The sequence below is a fragment of the Eschrichtius robustus genome, chromosome 13, assembly GCF_028021215.1.
Source record: "Eschrichtius robustus isolate mEscRob2 chromosome 13, mEscRob2.pri, whole genome shotgun sequence".
Classification (NCBI taxonomy): Eukaryota; Metazoa; Chordata; class Mammalia; order Artiodactyla; family Eschrichtiidae; genus Eschrichtius; species Eschrichtius robustus.
The window spans coordinates 68,219,569-68,234,423 of NC_090836.1; the positions used below are offsets into that span (position 1 = coordinate 68,219,569).

General features: G+C 35.7%; 1 protein-coding gene across 2 annotated transcripts in view; it reads right to left on the bottom strand.

Moving 5' to 3' along the window:
* The window catches only part of LIN7A (lin-7 homolog A, crumbs cell polarity complex component), a 242,791-nt gene that overhangs the window by 132,960 nt on the left and 94,976 nt on the right, over nucleotides 1-14,855 (bottom strand). The window lies entirely within an intron of this gene.

A 14,855-nucleotide genomic window follows, 5' to 3' on the forward strand; every position in this document is an offset into this window, starting at 1 on the left:
GTGAGAAAAAGAGGAGGAGATTGGGGGCGGGGTGAAGAGGGAAGACGGAAAGGAGGGGGCAAGGAGGGAAGGTGGTGGTTGTGGAGGAGAGGAGGCTTGGGTGGGTTGGCAGCCAGATGGAGACGCAACTATTCCGCGAGGGGCGGACCTTCAGATGCGGCGTGAAGCTGAGCAGGTACCGGAGAGCGAAAGCATCGCCGGCTCTGGCAAGGAAGGCTCTGCCCTAGAACTTTGCTCTTCCACCCCAAGGAGCGCTGGATGCGTGTAGCTAGTGTGTTGCTTTCTTTCAACTTTCCACTCAAACAAAATGGTCAGAGTGTACGTGCGTCTGGGGGAAGGGAGAAGAATGAAAGGGAGGGGATGGAGGGGAGGGAGGCAGAGAGATGATTTTTTTCCTATTAAGAGAATTTGTCAACCCCTTAATCCCATCCCGTAGAAAGAAAATGCTTCTAGTTCAGGAATGTTGGGGTTTAATTGTAGTTGCTGTTAATTTCTGTTAAAGTTTATTTTGGAATGTTGACTCATAACAGTACACAAGATAACTGACTTAAAGCCAGAGTTCCATCACTAGGCCCCCGTTAAAGACCTGGGTATATTGCCTAGAAAATAACTTTTCTCACAAGCAAACTTCTTAATAATGGTTTTAAATTAAAAATCACAATGAGAAAACAATTAAAAACACAAAGAGAAGTTTCTATCACTAAGTTTGAGAAACATGTCCCTAGCACTCTTCCAGGCTGATCCTCAGCGTTGCCACTTGCTGATTAATTAACATATGTGACAGGAATTGAACTAAGCCATGGCCTGACTTGGGGATTCAATACAGTCCCTGCCTTCCAATAGCCTGTAATCTAATGGGAGGTGATGTTTTTAAAAGGGTGACTTTAGAGTCAGTTGATCAAGATTCAGTTACTAGAACCTTCAACTATTAGCTGTGACCCCTTCACCCCAACAGACTGCTTTCACTATCTTGCCACTGAAGGGACTCTCATTTTTTTGATCAAGAAATTAAGAGGCATATAGAAATCTTGTGTAAGCAGAAGGGTGATGACTATGGGTTCAGGATTGGAAATGACAAAGCTGCCTCCATCACCTTCCCTATGACAGAGCAGAATTGTTTTGGCTAGCAATATACTCCTGAAGACAGACACAGTTTTACAGCAAAATATTTGCATATAATCTACGTCATTGTCTTCTGATTACAATATGGATGGTTTCTGAAAACCCTTCCCATCTCATGGTTTACATTTGAAAAAAAACTAACAAACAAGATTTCACCAGTGATTTGAGAAAGTCATAAATGATTGGCCAAACACCTAACAGACCTTAAAGACATAAGGAAAATCATAGTTCAGCATGCCTAAATTTTCATTTAGTGTGTAGACAGAACACTGATCTTGAAATTCAAGTCTTAGTTATGTGCTTTTCAGAAAGTGTTTAGACAGAACACTGATCTGGAAATTCAAGTCTTAGTTATGTGCGTTTCAGGAATCAAATCTCTCACTGATCCCCAGTTTCTTCATCTGTCAAACAAGGGGACAGATGTAATCTTCAATCTCACTGAGGTTCTGTAAAATGAGGGAACTAATCCTTCCCTGCAATCTCACTGAGTTTTGTGAGGGTCTGATGAGATCATGCACATGTATGTGCTTTGAAAACAGTGAAGTATATACAAATATATTCATACAACAAACATACATCCCACCTGAACTGTATGGCAACACTCTGCTAGGCGCTAGCCATGCAAAGATTAATGAGACGTGGCCATTTTTCTAGACAGTGCTCAGTACAAGTTGGGAGACAAATAATGAGCTGGCTGTGAGAATATGAGCAAGCTCTGAGCACGAATGAGAGCAGTAAGTGCTCTAAGCACCGCAGAAGGGAAGTGCTGTGGGAGACAGGAAGAAGCAACAGTTCTGGTGGACTATCATTATTCATCTCCCCTAAATCAAACAACAGACAGAAGTTGAACTGTGGACGATAACAACAGAGTATGTTCCAAGGCTTTGCACAAAATATCAAACCTCATTCAATCACTGAGGACGAAAAGAACATACAAATCCCTTGGCCACTAATGTAGTTCTTAACAACATCCTGTATTGTGAATATGTACTTTAGTGGCTTGATTCAGAAATCTAAAAGCCATAATTTCAATACAAATCCCAGATTGTGAAGTCCATGAAGGTAGGCTTTTTGTCTTTTTGTTTCCTGATGTAGCCTCAGCACCAAACATTTAATAGAATGTTTCTGGACTTATGCTTTGAGCTCCCTAATTGAAAATTTACTCTACCATTCTCCCTCTGTGTTGACTCTGTAGGGTTTTTGTATGGATTGAAAAAGACAGGACGAGAAAGCACAAATCACCATATATTTGTTAGTTATTATTTCTAATAGTGGCAAGTTCAATGCCTTTAGCTTATGTCTGCACAGGTGTAAAAAATAATAATTCATTATCTGTTAGATTTTGTTTTTTATGAAGGATGAATAACTACTGTCTCTAATAACACTTGTGAATTTCTAATTGAGACATGCAGAAACATAAGAAAATATCCTTAATCTACTGTATTGCTTTGGTAGATATGACCATGCTTAAGTCTCTTGAGTAACTGCCTGGACCACTCCTGTACCAACCACAGTGTTTCATCAAGGTCAATATACTTGATCCATTCACATGTGTATTGCTTTGCTGATTGTGTATTATTCAGGGAATTGTTAAAAACACCTGTGATTATACTTTTAGCTATTTGGTTACACAATCAGTGCAATTTTTCATTAAATGATATATAGTAATTTACCTCTGTGGCACCTTTATTTTCAATGAAATTCATTAATTCAGAAATACTTATTGAACTCTTTATATGCCAGGCTTGGAGCTAGGTTGGTTTCTCTTTATCTTTTCAGCCCAGAGGATTAGATATTATTATCCCATTTTATAGATAAGTAAACTGAGACTCAGAGAGGTTAAGCAACTTGCTTAAAAATAGTAGCACCTGGGGCTTCCCTGGTGGCGCAGTGGTTAAGAATCTGCCTGCCAATGCAGGGGACACGGGTTCGAGCCCTGGTCCGGGAAGATTAATGTTTGCTCTGATTCTGCCATAGGCAATAGCACATGCTGTGGAGCAACTAAGCCCATGCACTACAACTACTGAGCCTGCACTCTAGAGCCCGCGAGCCACAACTACTGAGCCCACGTGCCACAACTACTGAAGCCTGCACACCTAGAGCCCGTGCTCTGCAACAAGAGAAGCCACCACAATGAGAAGCCCACGCACCGCAACGAAGAGTAGCCCCTGCTCACTGCAACTAGAGAAAGCCTGCGCGCAGCAACGAAGACCCAACGCAGCCAAAAAATAAATAAAATAAAATTTTTTAAAAAGGTAAATGTCTTTAAAAACAAAATAGTAGCACCTGTATTCAAGAGCCTCTGTGCTTTCCACTGAGAAACACACTTCATCTTGCATTATTCAAGATTTAGTGATTTCAGCCTTTTATTTCAGAGTTCCATATATGAGTGTGTGTGTGTGTGTGTGTGTGTGTGTGTGTGTGTGTATCCTTTCTCTTTTTTGTTATCCTTGAGATATACTCAAAGAGAGAAATGCATGGAGGAAATTTAGGTCAAAGGAGGAAAGGACTATGACACTGGTTCCATTTTATATAAATACAGGTTAATATTAAAATGACTACCTATTCTGAATATAAAGTCTCTTCTTGTTAAAAAATTCATTCAAAGTTACGTTAAGGTCTCTTTCATTTAACTGAATCTTTGTGAATTAAATGACAAAATCAAGAGAAGGTTTGAATAAAGCATTAGCATACCAAGAAAATGTGTTTAGTTAGATTATAAATGGAGTATGATAAGCACAGTTTCATATGAGGAAAATAGCACCTACGAACTGGAATTCTTTCAGCCTTGGGTGTTAGAAATTATTTTTGACTGAGTCACGATATCACGTTATCTTCTTTAATTCTCACAGCTTTGTCAAAATAGCACTAGATTAAGATGAAGTGCCAACCTATACTTTGGAATATAAAGGTTTGTGTTTTTTTTGAATAATCATAGAGAATCTTACTATATTATTCTCTCCTTAGAGCTTTTTTAAACTGAGTGGCAAGTATGTTCACGGTAAAATATCTGAATCTTAGACTTGTTTTAATAACTACTTATCTGTCTGTTCAGTCAATAAATACTGTACTTACTATATCCCAGACGCTGTTCTAGGCACTGGGATATTGCAGTGAACAAGAAAAGGCCCTGTTCTCACTTGGCTTATATTCTATACGAGAGAGAAAGACAATAAACAAACTAAGAAACAAACAAGAAAGAGATCAATTAGTGACTATGTGCTGTGCAGAGAATGAATAATTTGAGGACTGAATTGAGTCTAGAATAATGTCAGGATTACAAAAGACAGAGATAAGGGAAAAGGGCATTCTGAGAAGTGGGAGAGAAAAGCCAGGGATGGGAGAGCAGACATGGTGCATTTGGGCAAAATAGGCAGTTCAATTTGGAGCACAAGAAAAACAAGCCTAAACAGGGCCATTGAGAGTCAGGTTGTGAAAGATAATGTAATTAACAGAAATGTAATGAACCTCTCATGGATAGCTTTGTGCCCATCATACAATGAAATGTATAGACTATCCAGGCTAAGAAAAAAAAATTGTGTTGTAGCATCTACATTAAAAACTACTAACATCAGAATGAAATAAAGAGTCACTAATTCAGTGTTGGATGTTAGAAAATTGAAGATGAAATAAAAATATAAAATGTCGATTTTAATTATTTTTCATTTCTTTCAAAAAAATTTTTTAAATTTATTTATTTTAATTTATTTATTTTTGGCTGTGTTGGGTCTTCGTTGCTGTGCATGGGTTTTCTCTGGTTGCACTGAGCAGGGGTTACTCTTTGTTGCAGTGCGCGGGCTTCTCAACGTGGTGGCTTCTCTTGTTGCGGAGCACAGGCTCTAGGCGCACAGGCTTCAGTAGTTGCAGCACGTGGGCTTGTGGGCTCTAGAGCGCGGGCTCGGTCATTGTGGCGCATGGGCTTAGTTGCTCCGCGGCATGTGGGATCTTCCCAGACCAGGGCTCGAACCCGTGTCCCCTACATTGGCAGGCAGATTCTTAACCACCGCGCCACCAGGGAAGTCCTCAAAAGAAATTTTTAAAAACTCTGAAAGAATTCTGAAATCTGAATAATCCTCACTTGTAGGGTCTTATTTGCATTATTTTACATTACCAGTTATCATGCAAATAATAAATATAATAATTAATGTTTGCTCTGATTCTGCCATGGGCAATAGCACATGTAATAAGTGCAAAAAGTCTTTCTGGTAATTGTATATTTCATTTATGCCTATTTAATTCATAGAATATAAAATGATGTTTTTGTTTCATTTTGAAATGAACATTTTTCTATTTTCACAGAAGTTATGATTGATCTTTTATAATGAAATTTAAATTCAAAGCTTACAATTTTCCTTTTTTCTTTATGCATCCCCACCTCATAGTTACACCATTGGGAAAGCCTAATAGATGCAAGAGAGGCAAGATAAAATGATTTTTAAAAGTGATACTGGACTCATCTCTTTCTCTCATCTACTCAGGAGATATTTCTGAACTTTTAGAACCCACAAACTTTAATGGTTTTTTAAAAATATTTTTATTACCAGCACATCTTAAAATTTTTTAATATACTCAATTTTGAGTCTACAATTATGCTTTTATCCAACAAATCTTTATGACGCACCTGCTACTGTATATGCCAGACACTGCTCTATGTTCAGCGGTAAACATGGAGGGAGTGACTTTCCTTATGGAGCTTAGTTTTTATGAAGGGAAACAGATAAAACACAAATAAACAATAAATCAGATAATCTTAGGTAGTAGTAAGAACCACAGTGATATGCTGAAGCCTGTTCACACTGTTATGTGAGACCCAGTTATGTGCATCTTGCCCCAACGTCACTTTTAGTGACATCACATTGGTATCTTTAGACTGGCCATGGTGGGAGTGTTTACACCATGGATATTGGCAAATACTAAATATGGAAGCTTTGTTTTTTCCTCAGGAAAGCTAGTTGTTAAACATTTGCCATCATACCATGAAGTCCACAAGGAAAATAAAATAGAAAGTTGTGATGAAACATGCAGCAGGAAGCAGGCAACATTAGAATGATCAGAAAATAAGTCACATTGTGTTTGATACAAAAATTTTTAAAAATAACATATCTACCCTGTATTTGATGGAGTACTGACAAGGATGCTGGGCCTGGGATGGAGTTAGAAGAAATAGGAGACATTCATGTTATTTCTGAGGAATTACAAAATATTTGGAAAGGAGAGAGAAGCATCAATGGAAAGGCATAGTATGAATTACACAATGATGTATCAACAATAAGAAGTGATAGCATAAATTTGTATATGTTAAAGGCATACACAATAAAAAAAAAAGTCTGGATTCTTTGAATGCTTCCTGGAGGCAGCTTACATTCACTTTTATTTTTTATTTTATTTTTAAAGGAATGTGTTTTTTTTTATTTTTATTTTTTATTTATTTATTTTTTAAATAAATTTTTTAATTTTTAATTTTATTTATTTTTGGCTGTGTTGGGTCTTCGTTGCTGCGTGTGGGCTTTCTCTAGTTGCAGCGAGCGGGGGCTACTCTTTGTTGTGGTGCGAGGGCTTCTCATTGCAGTGGCTTCTCTTGTTGCAGAGCACGGGCTCTGGGTGCGTGGGCTTCCGTAGTTGTAGCACGCAGACTCAGTAGTTGTGGCACGCGGGCTTAGTTGCTCCACGGCATGTGGGATCTTCCCGGACCAGGGCTCAAACCCGTGTCCCCTGCATTGCCAGGCAGATTCTTAACCACTGCACCACCAGGGAAGTCCCTACATTCACTTTTAGAGGAGACTTGGAGATATTTTCTTTCCTGTACGCGGATAATAAAATGTCACACCTTTGAGGAGAAAGCTACTCTTTGCAATTTAGAATCAAAAGATTGCTAACCAAGTGGACCAGATCTTATATGGGATTTCATGAGAACTAAAGAAAAGGAGGGACAAGATTATCATAATTGGGTGCCTATGTTACTAGAGAATCTTACCATGGTGATGAGAGAACTCTATTGCCTTGATCCTTAAAAAGGACACTAAGGATGTTCAAGGCTTATTTGTTTGTCTCAAACTTTAGCTTTATTTAAAATATGGTTTAAATGGCTTTCTCTTGAAAAGCACCTCAGTTCCTGACTTTCATTTTTTTTTCTTAATCCTGCCCAACTTACTTCTCTCAAATTCTGGTACAATGGAATTAATTAGGAATATTAGGAAGAAACAGATGAAAAGGCCATCTTCAAATTCTTTGCAGATTGTGACACAATACAGTAATTGAGGCAGTAACAGAATTTACTGTAGGTGTGCTGAGGGCCGTACTGCCAGTAATTAGCAAGTTTGAGAGCAAAATGCAACATTAGCATGGACACCACATTCAGGAGAGAGTTATAAACTCTTATTTTTATCCTCCAGTTCTCTAAATTAAAGCAAAAATCACTACAATTTTAATCGGTTTGCATTTAAATGTGATCTTTCTTAGGCTCAACCTGAAGCATAAAGTGTAATATCTTTTTCCTAAAACTTCTCAGTGGGGTCAAATTATGTTTTTCTTAAACTAAGTGCCTCATTCTCTGCTTCTCTGCCTTCCCTGCTTTTCCGGTCCTCAATGAATTCTTATCCCCTTGCTCGTGTAGGTGGATCTTTCTGATGCTTATAATCTTATTGTGCCATTCCCCAAGTCCGCAGCTATGCAAGACACCGTCCTGAAATACAGTGTCTCTGAGAAACTTCCTCTTTCAGTGATTTCTTAATTTTACTTCTTGCTCAAAGCATTTACTTGCATAATAAATACAATTATGACTTTATTTTGGCTTCTTGAGGATTTAACTAGAATAAAAATTTTAAAAAAAATAAGGCAAATGAAAAATGTTTTAACTCTAAATATCATCAGGTTCCTGTCACCTCGAATTTTGCATAGATCAGTAGTGGCAAATCAAGCCAAACAAATATTTTTGTCTAGACCCCAAATCAAAGCAATTGCAAATAAATGAAGAAAGAAAGCAAATCTCTGCCATTTTTAACCTGGGACAAGCAAGTAAACTATTAAGTCTTTTGTGTAGTTAATATATTTTCTTTTTAACGAGGAATTTTGTTTTGAAATGTTAAGTGTAAGAACATGCACATGGAAAACAATTCTTGATAGGTATTACAAAATCTTACCACAAGTAACCAATGTTAACAGGGATTTTCGTGTCTTCTTTCAGAAATCATATGTACATACACATATATATGTGTCTATACACATACATGTGTGTTCACATATCTTTTTAAGAACTCAAATAGCCTTATATACCATATTTTACACCTTGATTATTTTATCTAGTGATATTTTCATATCAATACATTATATATGTAAAATCTCTCTTAACTACTTCAAAAAATTCCACTGAAATCTTCTCTTATAGATGAACTTTCAGGTTGTTTCTATGTTTTTGCTATCTCAAACAGCATTAAGAAGGAAAATCTTTCTTGTTTATATCATCTTTATGAGCATAAATTCCACTCGGTTATAACTGTACTTCCGTATAACCCAGGACTAATGTGGCCCTTTTCAATGATAATGCTCTCAGATTATCATACCTGCAGCCATTTTATTCCTGCTTCATTGTAGGCATTCTATCCCATGAGAATTGATACCTCTTTTCTATAGAACTGTCATATTTAATTGAACCTAAAATGCCAAAGTGATTGAAAAAAACTATTTGTCATAGACTGATGACCATTTTTGTCTTCAAAATATGTGGTATGAAGCACCATCCAGCAATCCAATAAATCAATGATGATCACCACAATTTTCAACTGAGAAGCTAACAGTGTCTAAAGCAAGTTAAAAATTAAGAGCCTAAAACAATCCACTTTTGGATATTTGTTTTATTGAAGGTTTTATTTCCACCAAATGAGATAGGAACACAATGAAAACACAAGAAGATGTTTAAGTACCTTGTTTTTTCAAATAAAGTAACACATTGATTCACTAATTAGAGAAAACTCTAAGTAATTTAAAGTGAGAAATACTATTCTTTCATTCAATGTTGTTACTAGTTAGTATTCAAAAGAATATTTAAATGTTAATGCATGTAGTGCTCTCTACTGGTCTTATCTTTATTGCAACTACACTCTGTGTCAAATTTGTATTTACAAAAGGTCACGAAAATTGTCTCTATCCCAAAAGACTACTAGTGTTTTTTTAAAATTTCTGTTTGGTGTCTACTTTAAGTGTGTGTGAGTGTGTGTGTGTGTGTGTGTGCATGCGTGGACACACAAATATTCATTTTTGAATTTCCATACTGAAGTCAGTTTTGAACTCTGCACATGAATTGTTGACATACATTATCACAATTCGGTAATACAGAGATATTAAAAAAGATGGATATATAGTTTTAATGCAAGGAATAATGTTTTCCAGTACAGTTAATAGGCAGTGGCAGCATCTAAGGTGCTTGCTCTTCCTGATCCCTGGAGAAGACAGGTGAAGGCCTCCTAGGAGGAGAATGGGTGGCTGTGTGTATTCAGCAATTTTTAGGGGGCAGTGATCACCATCATGAGCTCTTCTCTTTTTTTCCCTCTACTACTCCTTCCTGTACCGCTCCTCAAATATTTAAAAAGTCAACTTAGTGGTGATTTTTTTAAAGCTTAAGAGCAAATTTTATTACCGGTAGTTATGAAAGCTATTTGCTTCAGAAGTGTGTGTGTGTGTGTGTGTGTGTGTGTGTGTGTGTGTTAGAGAGAGATAGAGAGAGAGAGAAAGAAAATACATTCATTCATTCATTATATAGTTTCATGTCAAGTGGCTGCTATGCACCAAGCCCTGTGCACTGAAGATAAAGCCCTGAAGATAAAGCAGTAATCAAGACAACTGATACTCTACTGGAATTATTGGTATCTGTGGAATTACTTCTCAATTAAAATAGTTACAAATGCTATTAAGGGAAGTACATGGTACAGTGAGAATCTATAACCTAAATCAATGTTTAGGGATTCAGAAATGACTTCTCCAAACATGGAACATTAATGGTGTGTTTAAGGGGAGACTTGAGCACGTTTAAATACTAGCCATTCTTTAGTATCCTAGTTCCTTCTTAAGCACAGAACTGATTTGGGAAAGTATCTTTTCCATCATTACTGCCTGATTGAGTGAACATAAATGGAAGGATCTCTCATTACTCTGGGGAACTTCCTGGCCAAGAATTTTCAATATGGTCATCATTTGTCTAAAGCAATACATACCAGTCCTATATTTATTACTAACATTTAGTAAATTATATTAGGCCTACTGAAATATTTGTTTGAAGCTGATTACTATTTTTCATGACTATTTGATATTACTTAGTAAATACCCACACATACTCTTACTGTATTTGGTCCAAACAGAAAGAAAGCAACTTAATTCTAAAAAAAAGACAGCATTGATATTGACATATATACTATTGAACAAGTTGCATCCACCCAAATGTATTCCTCCAGAGTCAAAATAAAATATAATGATATTTTTGAGCCATTAAGGATGTTAAAGAACATCAAATCTGACCAATAGTGGAAAATGAGATCCAGAGAGATTAAATCATCTGCCCAACTTTTCCTAGCTAGTGAGGAACAGGGCTCAGACTGAAAGCCAAGTGACAATCAGTTCAATGCTTTTTATACTTCACTATAACACTAGATTGTAAATTTCATGAGCAGAGAGACAATGTTTGGTTTGCCACTGTATATTCATTGCTTGGCATAAAACCAGTGTTCAATAAACACTAGTGAATAAAAGAATGAGTAAAATAATCATTTTTCCTAGAAGATAAACTTCACTTTAAATGCATTTTACAATGAAAAATTAGTTCACTATATTTATTGATTGCTTAATTTGTACAAGGTATTTGCTCTACTATATTCTATGGAGATTTAGAAGAAAAGGATAGATAAAATGTGACCCCTGCCCTACAGTAACATATAGCTGTCATAATTATCTCCAGAATAAGGTAGGGCTTGGTAAATGCCACAACATTAAAATATATGAACAAAGGATTACATGGAACATGGTAGGCATCATGAAAGACATGTCATTTATGCTGCATCTTTAAAAACAGAAGGATTTTTTAGGTGGAGGTAGAACTGAATAGACATTTCAGTTGAACTGAACAGAATGTGTAAATGTATGCCTCAGGAAGCAATGGCATGCATGTTATTATTGAAACATGGAAGATGTGAAGGAAGTAGCAAAATATTAAGATTAGAAAGAAGCTGGTAGGGAAGGGGAATGGCAGGTACCATAGGGGGCTTTGGAAGTCACTCAGAAAAGTTTAGAATTTATTCAGAAGGCCATTAAAGTTTTTGAGCTGGAAGGTGAGGACGTTCTTCTTCAAATAGTATATTAAAATTTATTATAGAAAAATGATTACAAATTCTAAATAGAGTAGCAGAAAGTCAAAATTATCCATATCAACTGGTGATGTTCTAGTCACATATGAAGAGAAAAGACCCATTCTGAGGTCACACAGACAGGCCTTCACACCAAACTATAGCTTGGTTGATTGGTTGGATAGCACTCAATGCCATTTTCTTCATTGTTCATCACGGAAGATATGAAACATTACTTTTTTGAAGGCTTTTGACTCTGGCTAAAGAAGTATCTCTAGTATACAAAGGAAAAGTAAGAAGTGGCCAAAGTTTGAAATTCTGGGACTCAAGATTTCTTAACACCTCGCATCTTCCCTAAAACGTCACTGTATATATCCCCCCAAACTCTTTGCTCTTTTGTGAGCTCCTACTAACTGTAGTAGCTTATCTCCAGGTAGTATAAAAAGAACAATGAAATAACAGGAAAAAAAAATGAGAGATTTTGTTATGGAGAGGATATAATGAAAATACTGCTATTACATAGAAAATAAGATATTCATTAGGAGACGTTTTAGGGAATTATTTAGAAAACTTCTTCATTCCAAGGTAAGTTTTGAAATAATGATAATAATACATTCATTCAGTTGAAATGTTTTGAGGAAAATGAACTAAATGAGGACAGAGAGTGGCTATAAAGATTCAAATGGTGGTGCCTATACTGGGTCATTTTTGTCAATTCTAATTAATATTAACATCAGTTTTAAAATTAGAGACAAAGCCTGAAGAAAAAAATGGAACATGTTACTGAGCCTGTAGAAATTGTATTATCAGGCAGGAGGTATCTTCCTCTCCTTACCCCAAGTCTTGATGCGGACAAAATTTCCACCCTAGATTTTCAGCATCATAATGTGTTAGTACATAGTGATTGGCATTTTTATTCAGACTAGTGGTCATATAAAACAGAGATTCATATGTGTGAAAGACATATTTTAACCATGGATATGAGATTTTTAATCTTTCATTTTCACATGAGATATATATATAAATATTATAGCTCTTGAGACATAAAGTATCCGCATTTGACATCAGTGGAACCTTCATAGTAGGAGATGAGATAATAAATTTAGGAAATAGGAGAGATGGTAAATGAGCAAGTTAACAATTCTGTGTTATGTGCAGCTCATAATTGCAGCTCTGTGAAGAGTTCCCACTGAGTCAATGGGAGGTGTGGGTGGAGGTTAGAGCCAGGTTAATTGTTGCATTCAACATCATTCAGGAGAAAAAGTGTAGGTAAAATTGCAGCATTTATACTTCTGCTCTTCAATTTTCCTTCATCTCTATACTTGTATTTTCTTCACTTATTATTTATATCCCATGTCTGAATGTTTTCCTCCCTTGACTCCTTAGGTTATTGAAGAGATACGGTCCGTGAAGTTGACTTTCAAGGCATTTAAAAAATAAAGAAAATGCCATTCATCTATTCATTTTCAATATAGAGTTGGAAATATAGTTCCTCGGAAAATATGACCAAGTAATCTGATTGAAAAATAGATTTGTGAGGAAAGAGGTATTTTACTATATGTCTCCCCGGCATGCTAAGGATTGCAGTACACCATCAATGCTAAGCCTGCAGATAATTTTAATTATCATCCAACAGGTCATTTTTCTTTTTTAGTAGTTTCCTTTGGGATCCACCTACTCAATGACTAGTAGTTTCTTCTATGTAAGTAGAGAACCTCTGACTTCAAATATACTGCTTCAATAATTTGGCTTTCATATTCTCTGAGCCCTCATCTTCACAATGTGATTTAGATCTGGGTTATAGTATAATAATGTGTCAAGGATACTACTGCCTAGTTATCACCAACTCCAGGTAGAAATTCTCTTTAAATCTGAGACTTTATTATCAATGTTCTTTCACTACTTTGTTAATTTAGAAAGTTAATGTTTGTGTAAATTAAAGAATGCCTGTATTTTGCTTCTTGTCTTCTTAAGTATTATTTTATTCTTCTTCTCACTCTTCAAATTTTCCACTTCTTTGTTTGCTTTTACGTTCACCCCTTTTACCAATATTAATATCGCCTTTCCAAATTTTTATTTTTCGAGACATTCCATTGCTAAATTTGGAAAGCGTTTACATAAATCCTGAGGGAACTGAAAGTGGCAGAAAGAAATATAAAACATTTTGTGGACTGTAAGTTGTCATTTTATTAAATGCAAAAGTCCTTTTTAAAGAGGAATAAACAAAACTTACTTTTCTTTTGTGTCTTCACTTTTCAAAGAGAGCTCTGGAAAACAACTTTTCATTAAGTGAAACAAACACTCAAACAAAATTTGTAAGCTTTGGTCAATATATATATATAGTTATCATTACCTTGCTTACCCCACAAGTTTTTTTTGACAGAAAAGGCCTATTTTGATTTTAAAAAATCACTGAAAATTGTCTTTTAATTTTTAAAAACCTGAGTGCATTCTATGGTAGAAAGGCTTATACTGTATATTTGTTTCACAGGCTTATTGGTGATTTTTATTTTAACTGTATAGAAACTATAAGTCATACACTCATTTTCCTGGTTATACAAAATACAAGTTCGTTATAAAATTTAAACGAGTTAAATATAACTTGGCAACACCTCCATCAGATGAGACCTTTTCAGATGGGCATTACTTTATTGCAATGAGGGGTCGTAACTGTGTTTCCTCCAGAATGAGATGTAGGTTGAACTTCCTCATCTTACTGGCCTGGAATCTCTACTTCCTACAGGTTTCATTTATTAATATCCTGGTGTTACTCATGACTTAGAAGTTTTCATTTGGACACAGTAGCATTTGGGCATCAAATTTGCCTAATTCTATTTGTATCATTGGAATAGTTTAGAAGTTAAAATCCAGGAATTTTTATTAAGAAAATTTTAAAAGTAGACATATAAAAATAGAATATAGACAATTGCAGTTGATTCTCCCAGCTTGATAACAGGCAGACATTTTTAGGGCTAAACACATTATTTCTATTATCTAGCAGTAAAAGAAAGTATTGTGATTACAAACAAATGCATTTACCAAAGTCAAATGAGATTCTTATAATCCTTATCTTGTACCAGAATGTTATCTATTAGAGTTCTAATATATTAACATGAAGACATAATTCAACGCATTTAAAATTTTTCTATGGTTTTAGGCAAAAGATCCAGTTCCATTGATCAACACTGGGCATGTTTCTAAGAGTTAAACCAATACTGAAAAATGTGAAAGCTCCTTATTCTTTTAAAGGGCATAAGCTAAACATGGACAAGACCATGTTTGAGTTTTGTTTCATTTTGCTTTATTTTGTCCACACACCTAAAATATAGTAGTGAATGAATAATGAGTAGATGGAAAGAAGGAAGGGAAAGAGGAAAGGGACAAATGAATGAACAAATAAATGAA